This window comes from Tamandua tetradactyla, chromosome 21 (assembly GCF_023851605.1).
Source record: "Tamandua tetradactyla isolate mTamTet1 chromosome 21, mTamTet1.pri, whole genome shotgun sequence".
Taxonomy (NCBI): Eukaryota; Metazoa; Chordata; class Mammalia; order Pilosa; family Myrmecophagidae; genus Tamandua; species Tamandua tetradactyla.
Window position 1 is genome coordinate 11,005,976 of NC_135347.1, and position 19,776 is coordinate 11,025,751.

Below are 19,776 nucleotides of genomic sequence, written 5' to 3' on the forward strand. Positions count from 1 at the left end.
ACAAGCCATGGATTATTCAACCATAAAAAGGAATGGAGTTCTAATTCTTACTGCAACATGGATGAATCTTGGAGATTTCATGTTGAGTGAAATAAGCCAGACACAAAAAGATAAACATTGTATGACTGTATGATCTCATTTATATGAAATACACATAAGCAAACTTCATAGACAGATTACAGGTTACCAGCAGCCACGGTGGTGGGGAGAGGGTAGTAGGTGCGGCAAAAGGGGAGTTATTGCTTAATAGAGTTTCTGCTTGATATGAAAGAGCTGAGGTATGGATGCTTGTGATGGCAGCACAATACTGTGAATAGAATTAATGCTACTGAGTTGTGCACTTGAAAGTGGTAAAAATGAGAAATTTTGAGTTGTACATTTGGTACTACAAAAGCATAAAAAAAGAAAAAAGGATTAAAGTGACAAAACAGTTCTATCTTCAACTTTCCACGTCTCTTCCCAACTGGTAACTCATGTGAGATGGAGGTGTAACTGAGAAATTAGGATTTAACAAGTGACTGTGACTACTGCCTCATTATATAGATATTTCTTTCTAGTGTCGAGTATTTTAGAATAACCGAAAGGAAATACTTGAAGTCGTTGAACTGTAACCCAGTATCCCTGATCTTTAATAATGATTGTATAACTATACTGAGGAAAAAATTTCAATTGCCCGTGTGGCTACGGATCTACTTCTGGATATTTTGTTCTGTTAATCAGCACTGTCCTAGTTAACTCTATTGAAATAGTAGTGGTCAATAAGAGGGAAGGGTAAGGGGTATGGGATGTTTGGGGTTTCTTTTTTATTTTTATTTCTTTTTCTAGAGTAATGCTAATGTCCCAAAAATGATCAGGTGATGAATGCACAACTATGTGAACCAATGGTTGTATACTTTGGTTGGATTGTATAGTGTATGAATATATCTCAATAAAATCACATTTATGAAAAAAAAAAGAGGGAGATAATCAATGTTACCAGTTTCTTGAACATCTTTGGAGAGAAATTGTAAGCATAATCAGGTCTCTGAATTTGTGTCCATTCCCCACATAAATGGCAGCACATTCTACCTATAGAAGTTAGCTCTTCAGGAGGCTTCCTGAGTTGGCATACTATCTCTCCATCTTTATTGCAATTATTCAATCCGTTGTCAAAAAGTACAGGTCTATTACTGTGTAGGATGTCACTTAGTTTTGCTTGTCTGGTGTTTCCTTGTGATTAAATTAAGCATGTGCACTTTTGGCAGTAATACCACAGGAAGGATGTTTTGTCTTTCTTAGATGCTTCATGTCGGGAGGCACCTCACCTCAGTGCGTGTTATTGCTGATAAAGCAAATTTCGAGCACTTGGTTAAGGTGGAGTCTCTCAATTTTCTCCGATACAAATTTCCTTTTGTAAGTAATAAGGAATCCATGGGTAAGATTCTTTGAGACAATATATATCTTGTTCTTCAAAAAACATTCATTTCGAGAGTTTTACATCCACTGATGATTTTTGTCTGAACCAATTCTTACTGTGATGATTAAAAATGTGCTAGTTTTATTTTCACTGTCCTCAAACTCTGCTGAACTCCAGACCCAAGCTGGGTGAGGAGTGCTGTGACGTGCCTCTTGGATCAGTTTCTGCCTTCTGAAGTCTTGCTTACCATTTCCAGAATGCTCAACTTGCAATCTCAGAAGAAAAGTGCATTCCCAGGAAGAGTGAGATAGATTTGGGTCTCAGGATGATGACATCTGATACACTGAACTTGTTTCTATGACCCCTCATTCTGGCTCCAGAGAAATAAAACAGTTGCTAGTGAGGTTGGTGACATTTTGTGTAGCTTCTGTGGCTTGAACTCTCTCTTCTCAGAGACCTTGTGCCTTGTCTCTTATTTTCCCTCGGATCTCAGCAGGTTCTCTTTTTCTTTGGTCATAGAATCGAGATCTTCGGTTTTAAAACCAAATTTGGACTCTTGCCTCTAAAACCCCAATTTCTTTAGCGAGTCTTTCTCTGGAATCAATCCCAGGGTAAGGGTTTTTCTTGAAAGCCTTGATGAGAGTGCATAACTGGAAAGATGTATAGGTGGTCCGGCACCGCCTGGCTTCTCTAACTTGAATCTCTGCAGGGGCATCTGGTCTGTGGGCCTGGCTTGATTCGAAGTCCTGCTCAGGTTCTGTCCTCTGGAATGAGTGTCTAGCTCTTCGATTCTGAAACCAAATCTGGATTCTAGACTCTTCGGTGTTAATTTCTAAAGCAAGTTTTTGTTTGGCAGCATAACCTGGGTAAGGTTTTTGGTTGAAAGTGTCCATGAGGATTTTTAGCTGATCTGGTGTGAATTCGGTGCGACTGCGCCTTTGACATGCAAAGATGGTCTCGTTTGCAGAGCCTTTCTGGGTCATGTTGAAAGAGATCCTTGTTGTCTCAAACATGTGAGTAGGAGTCAGAAATCCTTCAATTTAACAAATAAAAGGACAACCCAATTAAGAATGGGCAAAAGACTTGAGTAGACAGCTCTCCACAGAAGATAAACAAGTGACCCAAAAACACATGAAAAGATTCTCAATATCATTAGCTATCAGGGAAATGAAAATCAAACCTCAATGCCATGCCTTTTCACAGCCATTAGAATGACTGCTATTAAAAAAAGAAAGGAAAACAACTAATGTTAGAGAAGATGCAGAAAAATAAGAACACATATTCATTGCTGGTGGCAGCAACTGTGGAAGAAAGTTTGTGCTTCCTTAGAAAGCTAAGTATAGAACTACCATATAACTAGGCAATCCCACTACTATATATATATATAAGAATTGATAGCAGGGACTCCAGCAGGTACTTTAACATTGATATTCATAGGTGCATTATTCACAGTTGCCAAAAGATGGAAATAACTCAAGTGCCCATGATTAAATTAATGGGTAAATTAAATGTGGTATATACATACAGTGGAATGTTGTTCAAAAACAACGAAGTCCTTATATATAAGATAACATAGTTGAATCTTGAAGACAAAATATTAAGTGAAATAAGCCAGATACAAAAGTATAAAGACTAAATGAACTCATTGACTTGAAATAATTAGAATAAACAAACTTATAGAGTCATAATCCAGAATATAGGATCCTGGGAAATGGGGCAAGGATAGGGAATGGGAAGCTAAGGCTGAAAATGCACAGTGTTCCTATTTGGGATGATGGAAATGTTTTGGTGATCATGGAGATGGGAGTACAGCATTGTGAATATGATTAATAGCACTGAAATGTATCTGTCTTTCTGCTTTATGAACATTCTGTACTATAACCATTGTATCTGTAGCTTCATTAAGACATTTTTCTTGGTGTTAGCTTTTCTCAGAACATGTCTTGGTCTTTTTTTCCCTCATTTATTTGAAAGACCTATGCAATTATCTTGTGACTGTCATTAACTGTATGAAAGCAAGATGTTTAGTATCTGACTTTTCCAAAACTAAAAGTGGGAAATGCCAGTTGAGTACCTACTATATAAAATCAGTAAGTTATGGTAGTACTTTCTCGAGATTGTTAGTCACCCCCTACACCCACCCCCCATTTTAATGACTTAGGTACAATCCAAGTCCTTTTCCTTTGTAAGCCTTTCAATTTTTTGCATTCGTGGTTGTTCTAGCTTGCTAGCTGCTGGAATGCACTATACCAGAAATGGAATGGCTTTTTAAAAGGGGAATTTAATAAGCTGCAAGTTTACAGTTCTAAGGCCAAGAAAATGTCCCAATTAAAACAAGTCTATAGAAATGTTCAACCAAAGGCACCCAGGGAAAGAAACCTTGGTTCAAGAAGGCCGATGAAGTTCAGGGTTTCTCTCTTAAGTGAAAGGGCATGTGGTGAATAGGGTCAGGGTTCCTCTCTCATCTGGAAGGGCACATGGCGAACACAGCATCATCTGCTAGCTTCTTCTCCTGGGTTCGTGTTTCATGAAACTCCCCAGGAGACATTTTCCTTCTTCATCTCCTAAGGTCACTGACTGGTGGACTCTGCTTCTTGTGGCTATGCCGTTCTGCTCTGCTCCCTCTGAATCTCCCGTTCTCCAAAATGTTTCCTCTTTTATAGGACTTCAGAAACTAATCAAGACCCACCCAAATGGGTGGAGATACATCTCCCCTAATCCAGTTTAACAACCACTCTTAGTTGGGATACATCTCCAGGGAGATTATCTAACTACAGATTCAAACATACATTATTGAATAGGGATTATTCTGCCATTATGAAATGGGATTTTGATTAAAACATGGCTTTTCTAGGGTCCATACATCCTTTCAAACCAGCGCAATGGTTGTTACCCGTGAGTGTCTATGTTGACTCATCGTGATTATCTAAAGGCAACATATCTTCAGGCCCACTGTTTGTACCCTCAAGAAACTGGTGCAGATTTCTGAATAATAATTTACAGGCCAGGTTGTTAATGAATATCAATATTGTCCTAGAACAGCTTCTAGGTGTAACTCAGAAGCTGTCTTTTGCAAAGGAGATGACTAGCATTTCAATAGAATGTCTTCTTGGAATGGCAGATTCTGTTATCTCTTCCTTATCTGCATCAAAAGACTACGGAGGAATGTAGATACATTTATATCCTACTTGTAGAGTAAACCTTCAAGTGACCAGTCAGCACTGAAAAGAAATAAATTGTATAAAAAAGAGAAAAAAGTTAGATTATATATATATAGTAAACAGAATAAAAATAGAAGAAAAGTCCATTGAACTACAGTACAGGAACAGTGAACCTTAAGTTAAACCACTGCCTATAGTTAGAAGTACAGTTATAAAAACGTACTATCCTCAATTGCAACAAATCCACACCAATGCAAGGTGTAATTATTAGAGTGGTATATGGGAATCCTGATTTTCTGAGTGATTGTACTATAAACCTAAAACTTCCCTAATAAGGAAAAATAAATCCATTGGAACATTATTCAATCCTGCAAATTGAGAAAAGATTAAACTATAGGTGATTTTTGGTATAGACTAGAAAATACCATCTGTTATGGTCAAGTTCATATAGCAACATGTCCAGTTCTTTGCTCAAACAAGTAGTGTCTTAATTGTTACTATGAAGATAATTTGTGGATTTAAATCATCAGTTTGTTGATGGCATCTATGGCCTATTACATTTACAATCAACAAGGAAGACTGCTGTCAACAATGAGAGAAGTCACATCCAATCAGTTGAAAGCCTTAAAGTGAGAACTGATGATTTCAGCAGTCAGAAAAAAAGAATTTCTACCTTCGCTTCAACCAGTTAGCTTCTCCTGGTGAAGTAATCAAAACCTTCATTGGAGTTCTTAGCTTGTAGCTGATAGGATTCAGCTTTTCCCATCCTCACTGTTGTATGTGCCAATTACTACAATAAATCTCATAATATTTCCATATATATATAGAATAAGGCACAAGATAGAACTTTGTATTAGCTTACAGGCCTGCATATCAAACATTCAGGTGGCACAACTCACAGCAGACCACCTGTTGGCATGTACCTTTGAAGATATTGTAAATACAAGGGACCCTGGAGAAATTATCCTATCTTATAAAGAAAAGTCAGGAAAAAGAAAATATCTCAATTCAAATCAATGAGGGTGCTCTGAGGAAGCAAAAAACACCCTACATCCTGCCTTCCTCTTAAACAATCTTGCTTTCCTCTTAAAAACTGGAGGTGAATTAACTATAAATATAGATGATCAAACTCATCACCTCCTGGTAGATATGGGTGCTACTCTTTATATATTTTTTAAGCACTGATTCCATTGCATAACTTCCTCAGAGTAAACATACCACTTCTGGAGGTTATTTCAAGTAGACTTTTCCTAACTTCTAGTCCTTATTTGTAATCCAGGGACCCTTGGTGGAAAAACATTCCTTCCTGCTCTGTGATGCCACCCCTGATAATTTAACATTGAGCAACTTACTTTGCAAATGGAATTCTAGTATTAAATGCACATCAGAGGATCTTTGAAGTTCATGAGGAACCCTGTATTCATAATTGCTTTGTCTGCTCAGAATATAACTTTGCCTTCTCTGCTTTATTTGATGTGCATAGATAAAAATCTTGACATGGTCCAATGCACTATTTGGGATAAATATCCCACTGATACAGGACAAGAAAGTGGATCAGAACTTATTAATTTTCAAACAGATCCTATGAAATAATTACACAGATTTCCCCAATATACCTTATAGCCAGAAGCAAACGAAGGACTCAAGCCAATGGTTGAAGACCTTATGTACAAAGGCTTTCTCATATCCTGTACTAACTCTTTTTAGCACTCTTATACTGCCAGTAAAGGAACCAAATGTATGAGGATATTTTTTGTTCAAGGCCTCAAGAGCATACACAAAACTTATTTTCCTTGCTTCTGTAAGACTAATACCAAATTGCATCCTGTCAACATTTTGGCCTGAAGCTAGGTATTTCACTTTACCTTTCTCTGTCTTTCCCAGTGTGCCTCTAGATGAAGAAGTCAGTATGCTTTTGCTTTCACCTGGGAGAACAACAATGAACGTAGAGAGTCAGCCCCCAGGGGTTCACAGAAGCACCCCCTTATTTTTCCCCAGGTCCTCAATAGAGACCTAAAATATCTAAACTTCTCTTTTGATTCATTTTTGATGCAATATAAGGATAATCTACTTTGTTCAGAGAACAAAAACAGTCTGTATTAAGGATTCTATTGATCTGCTCTCCATCTTAGTAGAAACGGGACACACAGTTTCAAAAGATAAATTACAATTTTGCAAAAACACAACTATTTAGGGCATGACCTGTTCAAGAAGGTAAAAGCATTTTTAACTGAAAACTATACAAATGAGCCCTAAACTTCTCACAAAATAAAATAGAGAGTGCTTTAAGGTCTAATTGGCTATTACAGACAATAGATAAATTTTTTTTCTGAGAATGGAATAACTATCAATTGACTAAATCCTTAGTAAGAAATTCTGTCCTTTAGCAGCACAGATGGGAACAGCTTTTGGTGCCCTGAAGAAGAATGTTTGGGAGCCTCCTTCCCTGGGCATCCTTAACAACAAAAGGCACTGTTGTTCAAGTTGTGACTAGGCAATATGGGTGAGAGCTGGTGATTAATACTCAACTTCATGGTAACCATCAAACACGTATAGCACTCATTCTGCCCATGACAAGATGATATACTGAGGCACTTCAGGGCTCCATGCTCCCAAAGAGTTTTAACCAACCAGCAAGAACTTACAGAAACATATTTCTCAAATCTCCACAAAATAGTTAAAGAACTGAAGTAACAGGGTGAGTGTTGAATCAAGAAAAAACTACTTAAAAGCAATAGCATTTTGTAGCTCCCTAACTGCCCAACACTTGCCCCTCACTGTCTCAGTATGGAACTGGAATTTGCTCCCAGTGAAGATTCCTGGTCCCTCCAGAGGGAGCAGAGTAACCCTCAGGTATATACTGTGAGCGGGTATGTCTGGCCCAATCCATCTGATGGTGGCCTGATGGAAACACCATCCTTCCATACAGAAGGCAGTTCAACAGCGATTCCTACAGAATGCTGTGGGAGAACAGTTAACTTATGCTACCTCGGGCAAGGGGTGCTGAGTATAGGACACACTGTGCACTATCCAGAACTGTGAGGAAAACTGTTTCCTAGGGAAGAGGGGATATTTGGAATAGTGTATGGAGAGGAATTGCTATGGCCACAGGTACATGCCCAAGACAAGACACATGTGTAGAAAGGATCAGTAATGTCCCTATGCTTTGGCCTAGAGTTATTGTCTAAACCCATGGAATGGTTAAGCCATAAGGAGAGCACTGGCATAAGCCAACCTTCAAAGACTTCAAAAAATTCTTTTCTTTTTTGTTAGCTTCTGACATTCAAAGAGAGCTCTGTCAAGATACTATCTTTGTACAATCCTAAGGAACAGATAACACAAAGTCTAAAGTCCAGTGATAATATGTTAAAATAAAAAATGTCTAGTTCCAACAAAAGTTTACTAAACATACAAAGAAACAGTAAGTAATGGTGCAAGAAGAGAATAAAATTCAATCATTAGGATAAGGACCAGACCTAGGACATACCAAGAACTTTTAAAAAAATGGTCCTAAATGTGCTAAAAGTGTTAAAGGAAAACATGGACAAAGATAAGGAAAATCAGGAAAATGATAGATAAACACAAAGAGAATATCAATGGAGAGATGGAAATTAGGAAAAGGAACCAGAGCTGAAGACAGCATTAATAGCAGTTAAAAATTCCTTGGAAGAGATGAATAGTTGATTACAGCTTGCATAAGAAAGAATCAGAGAACATGAAATAAGACCATTGAAATCATTCCATCTGAAGATAGAAGAATGAAGAAAAGTAAATAAAGCCTGGGTAACCCGAGGGATGCCACTGAGAATACCAATATATGCATTGGGTGAATACCAGAAAGAGAAGCCAGAAAGGGACAAAGAATATTCAAAACAATAATGGCTGAGAATTTCCTAAAGTTAATAAAATACTTGAATATCACATCCAAGATGCTCAATGAGCTCTAATCAGGAAAACCTGAAAAGAGTCATGCCACAGCATATTATTATCAAACTGTCAAATGCCACCAATAAAAAGAGATTCTGAAAGCTGCAAAAGAGAAGCAACATATCATGTACAAGAGAACGTCAAAAAGATTAAGTAACTATTTCTCATCAGAACCATGAGGTAAGAAGGCAGTGGGATGACATATTTAAAATGCTGGAAGCAAAAAAAAAAAAATTCCAACCAAGAATTCTATGTCCATTAAAATGTCTTTTAGAAATAAGGGAAAGATTAGCACACTCTCAGATAGCCAAAGACTGAGGGAGTTCATAGCCACTACAGCAGTCCTACAAAAGATGCTAAAGAAATTCCTCTATGTTGAAAGCAAAGGACAATAGACAGTGGATCAAAGCCATTTGAAGACACAGGGTCTCCAGTGAAGATAATGACATTGAGTAAATATAAATACCAGTACTACCATATTTTGGTTTATAATTCCAGTTTTTACTTCTTAGGAAACTAATAGGCAAATAGATGCAATGATAAACGATTTTGGACTCAATGTATAAACATGTAATTTTTTACAAGAACTACATAAAGGTAAAGAGGGGTATAGGATCATAACTATTGAAGTTAAATTGATATCAAAGCAAACAAGATTGTTAGAGGTACAGGATGTTAAATTGAAGCCATATGGTAACTGCAAAGAAACAGAAACCTGAGTATAGTTGCCAGGGGCAAGGGGCAGGGGGAATGAAAAATTGTTACATAATGGATGAGTGTAGGGTTTCTGTTTGGGGAAATGGGAAGGCTTTAGTAATGGAAGGTGGTGAGGGTACTGTCAATATTATATAATATTATGAATGTGATTAATCCCATTGAATGGCATGCTTGTGAGTGGTTGATAGTGGAAGGTTTATGTTGCATAAGTGTTTCCATGATAAAAACAGAATTTCTTTTAAAAGCAGCTAAGGAGATGATGACAGTCAATTGTAGTGCATGATCTTGGATGGGATCTAGCTAAGGAGAGAAAAAGCTCAAAGAGACATTAGTGATACTTAAAAAATGGAATTTAGAGTACATGTAAGAGACTATCCTCCTTCTTAGGAAATATACATGGCAGAGTTAAATGTTCAAGGTGCACGATATATACAACCTACATTCAAGTTTTCAAAAAATGGATGGTTAAATTGATAGATGATAAGTAGATAATAGATAATAAATGGATAGATGTTATATACATAGATAGATAGATAGATAGATAGATAGATAGATAGATAGATAGATAGATAGATAGATAGATAGATATAGATATAGATAGATAGATAGATAGAATGAGTGTGCTGATTTGTATATGTCATGTACCCCAGTAAATCCTTTGTTCTTTTACTCCATTCCTGTGGATGCACACCTATTGTGGGTGGGACCTGTTGCTTAGGTTGTTTCCATGGAGATTTGACCCACCCAATTCAAGGTGGGTCTTAATCCATTATTGGAGTCCATTAAGAGAGCCCATGGAGGGAGAGCTTAGACAGAAGTGCCCCGGGAGAAACAAGCAAGAACCAACAGAAGCCCAGAGACGTTTTTGGAGAGAAGGATCAGCAGACATTGTCTTGTACCTTCCCATGCGACAGAGGACCCCCTGGATGCCTGCAGCCTTTCTTAAGAGAAGGTATTTTCCTCTCGAAGCCTTAATTTGTACATTTTAATAGCCTTAGGACTGTAAATTTGTAACCTAAAAAATTTCCATTGAAAAAGCCATCCCATTTAGGGTATATTGCATTCTGGCAGCTTTAGTAAACTGAAACAATAATATTGCAAATATGGAAAAATATTAAAGTTGGTGGATCTGGGTATCTGGGAGTTTTTTGGTATGTTGGATTTCTCCATTCAGGGTTTGTATGGTTTTTGTAACTATCCTATAAGTTTAAAAGTGTTTCAAATAAAAAGTAAAGATACAACCAGAAAACACATAATTTATTTTTGCATCACCCTTGAATGGTTCAAAGGCTTATCTTCTTTGTCTTGAGGAAATAGATGCCAGAACACAACTTGTGGTTACATTTGCTGATTTCGTAGCTCAATGCTCCATGCTTTATGGCATGGTTCCTTGCAAGTACAGATATTATGATGGGCTGAAAACAATACTTTTCAGTTAGCCAATTAGTTTCTTATGAGCTTCTGTTACTTTCTTCCTCTCATATTTCTATTCACTGATGAAACATTCTGAATCCAGTTTCTCTCCAGTCCCAAGCAGAAGGAAGAGGGCCTCATGATTTTCTTACTTCAGTTGTGAATCTTTTTGTACTTTGCTCATATTTATTAGTCTCCCATGAGAATCTTAGCATAGTATTATTTATTGATGGGACATGCCTAAAAACAGAAAAAGGAGATTTTCTATGTGATGAGCTATTACTAATTCAAGATAACCTTTAGAATATAGTCCAACTACCCCAGGTAATATCAGCCCAGAGAGCATAACTTTACTAGAACTTGTAAACTACTCAAAACCAGAGAGTAAATTTATATACAGATAGAAGTTACGCCTTTGTAATAAGTAATGCTGTATATGGTTTGTCTCTTTGGAAACAAAAGTGGTTTCTCAATTCTTCTGGAATCCTCATATAATGTCCTTAAAGGACATTTTAGATATGCCCCTACTTCCTTCCTAGAGTGGATAGAAATAGAGTCAATATGGAAACTAAAGGATATGTTCTAACAGATCATTATGCCAAGTGACCAGTCTTAACCACATCTCTGACCCTAACCAAATCCTTAAAAGATAATTCCCCAGGAGGATTCAAAGAGACTGGTATGAAGTATAAAAGTATAGTTCCTGACTCTGAAAAGGAAGAATTGAAAAAAATCTGTCTCCATTACCCATATAATCTCTGGGCTCCCCCATGACCGTCATGCAGTGGCACCAGGTGATTTCAAATGGATATTAGCTAAATTTCTCCACGAAATTTTTCATCATTATGTAGACAAATTAGGTGCTATATTAAACCACTGGTGGTGAGGAAACTTTAAAAAAAGAGCTGACCCTCAAGTGTCCAGAACGCAGACTGATGGGTAAGCAGATATAAATAGGTGGAGAGATTGATAGATAAATAGATGGGCAGATAGAATGCTATGGTCAATGTGGCAAAATGTCAAAATTAGGGTATCTGGGTGTTTGTGAGAATAGGGGTATGATGGAGGTCTCTGTATGGGATTTGTATTATTATTATTGTTTTTTTATTAATTAAAACAATTAACTAACATAACATTTAGAAATCATTCCATTCTACATATGCAATCAGTAATTCTTAATATCATCACATAGATGTATGATCATCATTTCTTAGTACATTTGTATCGATTTAGGAAAAGAACTAGCAAAACAACAGAAAAAGATATAGAATGATAATATAGAGAAAAAAATAAAAATAATAATAAAAATAAAAAATAAAAAAATACATAAAAAAGAAAAAAAGGAAAAGGAAAAAAACAAAAAACACAGGCAAACAAACAAACAAACAAAAAAAACTATAGCTCAGATGCAGCTTCATTCAGTGTTTTAACATAATTACATTACAATTAGGTAGTATTGTGCTGTCCATTTTTGAGTTTTTGTATCTAGTCCTGTTGCACAGTCTGTATCCCTTCAGCTCCAATTACCCATTATCTTACCCCGTTTCTAACTCCTGCTGGTCTCTGTTACCAATGACATATTCCAAGTTTATTCTCGAATGTCCGTTCACATCAGTGGGACCATACAGTATTTGTCTTTTAGTTTATGGCTGGACTCAATCAGCATAATGTTCTCTAGGTCCATCCATGTTATTACATGCTTCATAAGTTTATCCTGTCTTAAAGCTGCATAATATTCCATCGTATGTACATACCACAGTTTGTTTAGCCACTCGTCTGTTGATGGACATTTTGGCTGTTTCCATCTCCTTGCAATTGTAAATAATGCTGCTATAAACATTGGTGTGCAAATGTCCATTTGTGTCTTTGCCCTTAAGTCCTTCGAGTAAATACCTAGCAATGGTATTGCTGGGTCGTATGGCAATTCTATATTCAGCTTTTTGAGGAACCGCCAAAGTGCCTTCCACAGTGGTTGCACCATTTGACATTCCCACCAACAGTGGATAAGTGTGCCTCTTTCTCCGCATCCTCTCCAGCACTTGTCATTTTCTGTTTTGTTGATAATGGCCATTCTGGTGGGTGTGAGATGATATCTCATTGTGGTTTTGATTTGCATTTCTCTAATGGCCAGGGACATTGAGTATCTCTTCATGTGCCTTTTGGCCATTTGTATTTCCTCTTCTGATAGGTGTCTGTTCAAGTCTTTTTCCCATTCTGTAATTGGGTTGGCTGTCTTTTTGTTGTTGAGTTGGACAATTTCTTTATAAATTCTGGATACTAGACCTTTATCTGATATGTCGTTTCCAAATATTGTCTCCCATTGTGTAGGCTATCTTTCTACTTTCTTGATGAAGTTCTTTGATGCACAAAAGTGTTTAATTTTGAGGAGCTCCCATTTATTTCTTTCTTTCTTCAGTGCTCCTGCTTTAGGTTTAAGGTCCATAAAACCACCTCCACTTGTAAGTTTCATAAGATATCTCCCTACATTTTCCTCTAACTGTTTTATGGTCTTAGACCTAATGTTTAGATCTTTGATCCATTTTGAGTTAACTTTTGTATAGGGTGTGAGATATGGGTCCTCCTTCATTCTTTTGCATATGGATATCCAATTCTCTAGGCACCATTTATTGAAGAGACTGTTCTGTCCCAGGTGAATTGGCTTGACTACCTTATCAAAGATCAAATGTCCATAGATGACAGGGTCTATATCTGAGCACTCTATTCAATTCCATTGGTCGATATATCTATCTTTATGCCAATACCATGCTGTTTTGACCACTGTGGCTTCATAATATGCCTTAAAGTCCGGCAGTGTGAGACCTCCAGCTTCGTTTTTTTTTCCTCAAGATACTTTTAGCAATTCAGGGCACCCTGCCCTTCCAGATAAATTTGTATCTGTCCTATAAGTTTGAAAATATTTGAAAAATAAAAAAGTTAAAAAAAAAAAAAGAGAGCTGAGATTATTTTCGGGCTATATGTCACCTGACAATAATGTTATCTTGGAAACACTGTATGGATGAATGGGGCATGGGTAGGCAGCAAAGTACCTTTGAATACATTCAGACTAATTTTATCAAACTCTCACTCCCCATGGGCTTTGAACAGGTTTTAGTTATCGTATGTCTATTTTCAGTACAATTGAAACATTTCCTTGACAAAAAGCTATAGCCTTCACAGTCACTAATGAGTTCTTTCATTTTATTTTTCCAACTTGGGGCATACCAACTTTAAAATGACCTAGGCACACACTTTATGGAAACCATTATAAAAATAGCTCTAAAATGCTTTTCCTTTTACTCAAAAGTGAAAATATCTTTATCACCCACAATCTTCTGAGAAGATGAAAGTATCAATGGCATCCTCAAATTAAAATTCATGAACATTTCAGAAAACTTTGAGTTTCCTTGAACAAAGTTATTCCAACTAGATTTCATGGCCAAACCAGCCCACTCTATCAGGGACATATCAGTTACCCTCTTATCAGTTAGTTACTGGAAGTCTCACAGGGTCAGGAATTTCATCATTGCTATTTGAATCTGCCTTGCTACACAGAAATATGGCAAAATATTGCAAGAGATGAAATGTACTATACCCAGTCCTATCACCAACAGGTTAAGGTTGCTTTCCCACAGCATTCTCTTATACAAACTCTTCATGATTGCCAACCTGGCCACTTCATCTATTGGCAGAGACATCAGAGAAAAACTTTCTCTTAAGCTTTACTTTTGGGAGCTTTATCATGTACTGTTAACAATAAATACAATAGTAAAACTCCAGAGAATCAATCCTAGTGTTCACATGATGCAACAAAAGAAGCAATTCAGAATTCCACAGGATTGGATGTCTACTTCAATAGGGCACCTTAAACCGAGGATTCTTAGACAACCTCTAAAAACAGCTGACCTTCAGAAGTAGACAGCTGTTCCAAGACCTTTGGAATAAGTTGATAACTTCAGATAGTGGACAGTTTCCACCCGAGATGTCAGACCAAGATACCTGTCTAATTGTCATTTTGCTTTTTACCTGCTTGCATGTAATCATTTTTTTTTCTCATTTTCTATGAACTTCTGGTTGTCCACTTAAAATGGTCTTTCTTCCTCCTTATTCTAATATACCCATTCAAATACTATTCTTAGTTGTCACAAACGTAGCCACTCCCCTCAGTCTTACTGACTATTGGATATTTCATCCATTAGCATGATAAAAATCTTTGAGCAATTCTAGTCTCATCAAACAAAACTATAGATAAATAAATACAGCTAAGAGTGTTTCCATTTGTATGGGCAAATGACCTTAAAAAAATCAACCTGTTATATTGCTAGTGTCCTTCTCTCCTAGGGAAAGGAAAACAAACTTTTTTTTTTTACCATAGTCAATTCTACATATTAAGCCAACAAACTTTGTATGGTGATAGGCAAGTTTCTTGCAACCTGAAAGAGATTAATAAATATTAAAATATGTAATCCAGCTAATGTAAGTCCTTGCTCATGAACAATTCCTTTTTCCTTGGTTTTCCATTTTACATCTACCAGATTCTACTTTTTCATCTACGATTCGTGGTCTGATTTGCCTCAGATCAACACTTCCTGTGCTTTAGGAATATTATGCCAAGATTTGTCTATATAGAGAGCCTAATTCTATAAAGCATTAAGGCTGAAATTCTGACTCAGATGTGACTGCCAATGCCAGGCCACCCTCGATTATATTGCTACTCTCCTTACGGGAATTACTAACTCAATTTTTGCAAAAAAAAAAAAAAAAAAAATAGAATAGTGTTCCCAACAACAGGAATCAAATAAATAGGAAAGACTGTGAAAAGAAACTTATCACTAACTCTGACAGAAGTTATTGATGATACCACCTCTGTTCTAAAGGCAACACAGATAAATCTCAACTCATTGACAAGAGTAGATATGGACAATCACATTGCTCTAGATTTCTTGCTTGCTAGTCATGGTGGCTTCTATGCTGTTGCTAATATTTCTTCCTGTACTTGGATAAATGATACAGGCAAGGTGGACAGGCTGCATATCACCTTAAAGAAAAAGCTTCCTGGGTTTCTGAAGTTGATCCTCTTGGCCTATATATATTTTTTTCTTTTGGCCTGTGTTGAGTAACTGGAGATCCTGATCCTGAGATATCTACAAGGAGTTCTATTAATTACTTTTTTTTTATAGTGGGTATGATGCTGGTCTATTGTATTGCACCCAGAGTCTAAATGCTTCTATGCGTCTGCTCTATTGTCAGATGATCACCATGGTGATACAACAACAAAAAGTTCAAGAAGCTTATGCAATGTAGTTGACCATGGTGACAATTGAGTAATTCCTGAATGGTAAAGATCTAGATCTCAAGCTTATTCTGAATTGGTCAAGTTATTGCAAGTGAGAGAATGACCAAAAGGGAGGACTGAGATTCTGAATGTACAAACAATGATCAGATCATATATAACAAAAGAACTCTGACAGAACCAACTCAGGAAGCCAAATAACACTTCAACAACAATCAGTCCAAAAAGCCAAATCATAACTTCTGCAAAACAGTTAAATGTTGTTCAATGATTGCTGGCATCCCTGTGTTTTGTACCCACTTTCAACTAGGAAAAACCAGAAAGTCAAATATGCTCCCCAAACAAATCATAAAAGATGCCCACTTTCAGTTAGCCCACCTCCTGCTTCCTAATTTCAATAGCCTCCTGTAAAGAACAGATGAATCTCCCTCTCCCACTCCCTCTCTCTTTACTATAAAGCATTCCTACTATTTCTCCTGCCCTGGATTCTCAGCCAAATGCAAATGATTATGGTCTAGATAGCTCTGAATATATAACCTCTGATTATTCTCATTTGGGTGGTCTTCATTTATTTCAATAACAGCTTGTAAACCATATTATATAAGCATTGTTTTTCAAAAAAAAATCTATATAAAACCAATGTCTTCTCAATAGCAAAATGATAAATTGCTTGATGTTGTGTTAGTAAGAAGAATGGTAGGCTTATCATTTGCTTGGAGTTTTCAATCTACCTACTGTAGGAGAGAACACAGAGAAGTGGCAAAAGGGTGAACTTTGGAATAGCCAGACACAGTCTCAAATCCTTCTACCTACATTAGCAGAATAGCTGTGGTGAAACTACTCAATCTTTAAATGTCATAGGTTTCTCATCAGCAATAGCAGTTATCTCAGAAGACTGGTTGAGAAGAATATATGAAGTATGTATAATTCATGGAATACAGCAAATTAATAAAAAGGCAATTTCCCTCATGGTTCTCCCCTCTCCTTCTTCCCCTAATTAGATATATTGGCGAGTATTTATATAAACCAACTGAAAAAAAAAACTTCCTTTCAAAAGCTATTTTCTTTTTCTTTTCTCCATACTCTGAAAACCATTGTCACTGGAGCAAATCTGACAAAAGGGTAGACATGCACTTACATGTCTCTATTAAAATATGTGTAGTAGAATTGGAGGACTTCTGGAGAAGATGGCGGCTTAGTAAGGCGCGCGGGTCTTAGTTCCTCCTCCAGAACAACTACTAAAGAACTAGAAACAATACAGAACAGCTCCCGGAGCCACGGCAGAGACCAGACACACAGTGTACCCCATTCTGGACTGGCTGGACCGGTTAAGAGACTCCGCTGCAGTGAGATCCCCGAGAGGCGTGTGCTTCCACAGGCCACAACAGCTGGCGGCCAGAGCCCCTCCCTCCCTCCTTCCCAGGCCGGCTGGGAGGTTTGGATCAGCGGTTCCCCAAGCCGCAGTGGCCAGCGCCCCTCCCCCACGTGCGGCTTCCCAGGCCGGCTGGGAGCTTTGGATCGGCAGTTCACCAAGCCGCGGTGGCCAGCGACCGGAGCCCCTTCCACACATGCGGCTTCCTGGGCCAGCTGGGAACCTTGGATCGGTGGTTCCCCAAGCTGCGGCGGCCCTCCCACACGCGGCTTCCCGGGCCGGCTGGGAGCTTTGGATCAAAAGTTCCCCAAGCCGCGGCGGTCGGCGCCCCTCCCCCACAGCCGACTTCCCAGAGGGAAAGGAAAGAGTCTCCAACTGTAGTAGAGACTGAGCCCAACCTAACACCAATAGTGGCATTAATGAACAACTCCTGACTACTAAAAATAGGCACTCAGCTCAGGCGAAACTGATCAAGGCGGAAGTCACCGATTGGGCTAACTGAAAAAGAGGAAAGGAGGCGAAACAGAGCCTTCTGCGGCTGTTTCTATGGAGGCTTTATTGCCTCTGGGCTCAGCGCTGGGATTACACAGGTTGCAACTGCCCCAAATGCAGAAACAGGCTGCTTTCAGGGCTCTCTACCACCTGAACCTTCCCCGTGGGAAGGGTGAAATGCAACTCAGGTGGAATCCCTCTCTCAAGGAATTCAGATCCCAGGACTTCACAATTTGAAGCCATTAAAACCTACAACCTTTCCTCTGTCTCCACCACATACCCAGCAGTGAGAGTCTTCCAAAGTTAAAGGAGCCACAACATCTTTTACTGGTAGAACTCGCAGACAGACAAGAACCACATACTGGGCAGGATAAGAAAAACAGAGCCCAGAGACTTCACAGGAAAGTCTTTCAACCTGCTGGGTCCCACACTCAGGGAAATCTGATTAAATGCCCAGATGCCAGCAAAAAATAACAAATCACACCAGGAAAATTGAAAATATGGCCCAGTCAAAGGAACAAACCAATAGCTCAAATGAGATACAGGAGCTGAGACAATTAATTCTGAATATACGAACAGAAACGGAAAACCTCTTCAAAAACCAAATCAATAAATTGAGAGAGGACATGAAGAAGGCATTGGATGAACAAAAAGAAGAAATGGAAAGTCTGAAAAAACAAATCACAGAACTTATGGGATTGAAAGACACAGTAGAAGAGATGAAAAAAACAATGGAAACCTACAATGGTAGATTTAAAGAGACAGAGGCTAGAATTAGTGAACTGGAGGATGGAACATCTGAAATCCAAAAAGAAACAGAAACTATAGGGAAAAGAATGGAAAAATTTGAGCAGGGGCTCAGGGAATTGAATGATAATATGAAGCGCACAAATATACATGTTGTGGGTATCCCAGAAGGAGAAGAGAAGGGAAAGGGAGGAGAAAAATTAATGGAAGAAATTATCACTGAAAATTTCCCAACTCTTATGAAAGACCTAAAATTACAGATCCAAGAAGTGCAGCACACCCCAAAGAGAATAGACCCAAATAGGCATTCTCCAAGACACTTACTAGTTAGAATGTCAGAGGTCAAAGAGAAAGAGAGGATCTTGAAAGCAGCAAGAGAAAAACAATCCATCGCATACAAGGGAAACCCAATAAGACTATGTGTAGATTTCTCAGCAGAAACCATGGAAGCTAGAAGACAGTGGGATGATAGAGTTAAATTACTAAAAGAGAAAAACTGCCAACCAAGAATTCTATATCCAGCAAAATTGTCCTTCAAAAATGAGGGAGAAATTAAAACATTCTCAGACAAAAAGTCACTGAGAGAATTTGTGATCAAGAGACCAGCTCTGCAAGAAATACGAAAGGGAGCACTAGAGTCAGATACAAAAAGACAGAAGAGAGAGGTGTGGAGAAGAGTGTAGAAAGAAGGAAAATCAGATATGATATATATAATACAAAAGGCAAAATGGTAGAGGGAAGTATTACCCAAACAGTAATAACACTAACTGTTAATGGACTGAATTCCCCAATAAAAGACATAGACTGGCAGAATGGATTAAAAAACAGAATCCTTCTATATGCTGTCTACAGGAAACACATCTTAGACCCAAAGATAAACATAGGTTGAAAGTGAAAGGTTGGGAAAAGATATTTCATGCAAATAACAACCAGAAAAGAGTAGGAGTAGCTATACTTGTATCCAACAAATTAGACTTCAAATGTAAAACAGTTAAAAGAGACAAAGAAGGATACTATCTACTAATAAAAGTAGCAGTTAAACAAGAAGACATAACGATCATAAATATTTATGCACCGAATCAGAATGCCCCAAAATACGTGAGGAATACATTGCAATCACTGAAAAGGGAAATAGACACATCTACCATAATAGTTGGAGACTTCAATTCGCCACTCTCATCAATGAACAGAATATCTAGACAGAGGATCAATAAAGGAACAGAGAATTTGAATATTACAATAAATGAGCTAGACTTAACAG

The 19,776-nt window shown here is 37.8% G+C and overlaps 1 pseudogene; it reads right to left on the reverse strand.

Moving 5' to 3' along the window:
• Positions 1–1,845: 1,845 nt before the first annotated feature.
• Positions 1,846–19,776, reverse strand: part of LOC143665147 (double homeobox protein A-like) — a 32,545-nt pseudogene continuing 14,614 nt past the window's right edge.